Consider the following 2762-nt stretch of genomic DNA (forward strand, 5'->3'; position numbering starts at 1 on the left):
AAGAAAGTGAAGTTACTTCCTTTCAGTGACCTTACCAACTTATTTTTCAAGACTACGCATGACTATACCCGTGTGCAATTATGCATGTACACATTTTTCTCCTGCCATTTCTTTTGTAGCTGACTTGCAGCAAACATCCATGCTCTTTCCAGAATGGCTCTCTAGAGTAAGTCCCTAGTCAGGATGTGATGTGAGGCAGTTGAGAAGACTGGCAAAGGTCTTGGTGTGATAGACAGCAAAGATGGTTGTCACAGGACTGTCGGTTTTGCTTTCTCTTATACAGGTGGATGATGGATGCAAATTTAAATTTCTGAGGAATTGTCTCTTGCTGCCACGAGTTGGAAGAGCTGGTGGAGCTTTTCTGTTAACGCTGCACCATATTTCTTGTAGGTCTCAGCTGGTATTGTCTTTTCATGCAGTGTAGAAGTTCTTTAAATCCTCCTATCTGCATACACCTGAAGTCAAGTCAAATTACTTTTTGTCATTTCAACCATAACTGCTGGTACAGTACACAGCAAAAAAGAGACATGTTTCAGGACCATGGTGCTACATGAAACAGTACAAAAACTACACTGAACTACATAAAAACAACACAGAAAAAAACTAGACTACAGACCTACCCAGGATGGCATAAAGTGCACAAAACAGTGCAGGGATTACAATAAATAATAAACAAGACAATAGGCACAGTAGAGGGAGGAATCTCATCAGGTCCAGGAATCCTGAATCTGGCAAAGTTTGTGTTGTATGGGCCTTTATATATTGTAGGCATCCTTCTTCAAGAAGGACTCGGGGTCACTGTGGAAAGTTTGTGGAGATGATGTTTCTAATCCAGCAATTTGATATTGACAGTTTGCATCAAACCAGTCCTCGTGTTCTCTGGTAGCAGGCCCCAGAATCTTTGTAGGAGTGTAAGTTGTCTTCCAAAGTGTCAACAAAAGCCTGCTTTATGTTGCTGCTTTTCAGCCTGAAGCTGTCCTAGGGCTTTCTTGGGCTGGATATTGATGCTCAGTTTGGATGAGATGGTGGTCTGTCCAGCATTCAGCACCACACAGAGATTTTGTAACCCTTGCATCCTGCCTGTCTAATGATGATGTTGTCAATCAGATGCCAGTGCTTAGAGCGGAGAGTTCTGTTACAGGTAGGAAGGCAGAAGATGATGTTTGGTGATCAACAGTTCATGTTTGGCACATGTCTGGAGTAGTAAAAGACTATTGCAGCAGCCAACACCATATTTCCTATCCCAGGAGATGCTGTCGGAGCCTACTCTTGTGTTGGAAATCTTGCTTGTCCACTTTGGGAACAGTGGCAATAACTGAGTGCAGTTCTTTATAACATAGAATAGTACAGCACAGTACAGGCCCTTCAGCCCACAATGTTGTGCTGACCCTTAAACCCTGCCTCCCATATAACCCCCACCTTAAATTCCTCCACATACCTGTCTGGTAGTCTCTTAAATTTCACTAGTGTATCTGCCTCCACCACTGACTCGGGCAGTGCATTCTACGCACCAACCACCCTCTGAGTAAAAAAACCTTCTTCTAATATCCCCCTTGGACTTCCCACCCCTTACCTTAAAGCCATGTCCTCTTGTATCAAGCAGTGGCACCCTGGGAAAGAGGCGCTGGCTGCACAGATGCTGAGACATGCTGATTATTTTTAGTGTTTTGTGTTTTTATACAAAAGTTAAAGATGAAGGTTTGAGGCTGAGAAGGGTGGATGGTTGAAGTATAAAATCCAAGATTATTTGGAAATAAATCTAAAATGTAGTTCTCAAGTCTCTGGAATGAAAGTTTACACAAGCATTGCATACAATGGCAATTCTGAAAAATTAATATCAGATTTTTTAAAATCCTGCATCACTGATGCTGACAAAAACAGAGAGTAAAAGGTCCTGATGAAAATGCCCTAATCATTAATGAAATATAATGCCACTTGGGCTGATAATGATGGTTTGCTAACCAGCTAAAATGACAAATAAATCAGTGATCACATACATGATGAAATGATAAATTCCATTATTATAAGGGTATATTATTGTGAAGTTTGTAAACCATGGTTTTTGCTGAATTAAGACCAGCGAAAAAAATTTCAGCAAAACTATTCATGCTGCTCAGCCAATTATCAAGCAGGATCTCCCAATAGCCACCCATTTTAATTCCATTTCCCATTCTCATTCCAATACATACATCCATGGCCTCCTCCCCTGTCATGATGATGCCACACTTAGGTTGGAGGAACAACACCTTATATTCTATTTGGATAGCCTCCAACCCGATGGCATGAACATCGATTTCTCAAACTTCTGGTAATACCTCCCCTCCCACCTTATCTCCTTGCCCACTCATTGCCCCCCTCTGGTGCTCCTCCCCCCTTTTTCTTTCTTCCATGGCCTTCTGTCTCTTTCAGCAATCAACTTCCCAGTTCTTTACTTCATCGTCCCTCCTCCAGGTTTCACCTATCACCTGGTGGCTCTCTCTACCCATCCCCCACATCTTTTAAAGCTACTCAGCTTTTTTCTCCAGTCTTGCCAAAGGGTTTCTGCCCAAAACATTGACTGTACTTTTTCCCTATAGCTGCTGCCTGGCATGCTGAGTTCCTCCAACATTGTGTGTGTTGCTCGGATTTCCAGCATCTGCAGATTTTCTCATTTGTTAATGAGGCCCACTTTCTCTTTCATGGTTATTAATTCCCAAATGTATGAAATCAATGAATTTAATATTTACAGTTTTTAAATAAATCATTCAAGTGATTTTCAAGAA

The sequence above is a fragment of the Hemitrygon akajei genome, chromosome 11, assembly GCF_048418815.1.
Source record: "Hemitrygon akajei chromosome 11, sHemAka1.3, whole genome shotgun sequence".
Taxonomy (NCBI): Eukaryota; Metazoa; Chordata; class Chondrichthyes; order Myliobatiformes; family Dasyatidae; genus Hemitrygon; species Hemitrygon akajei.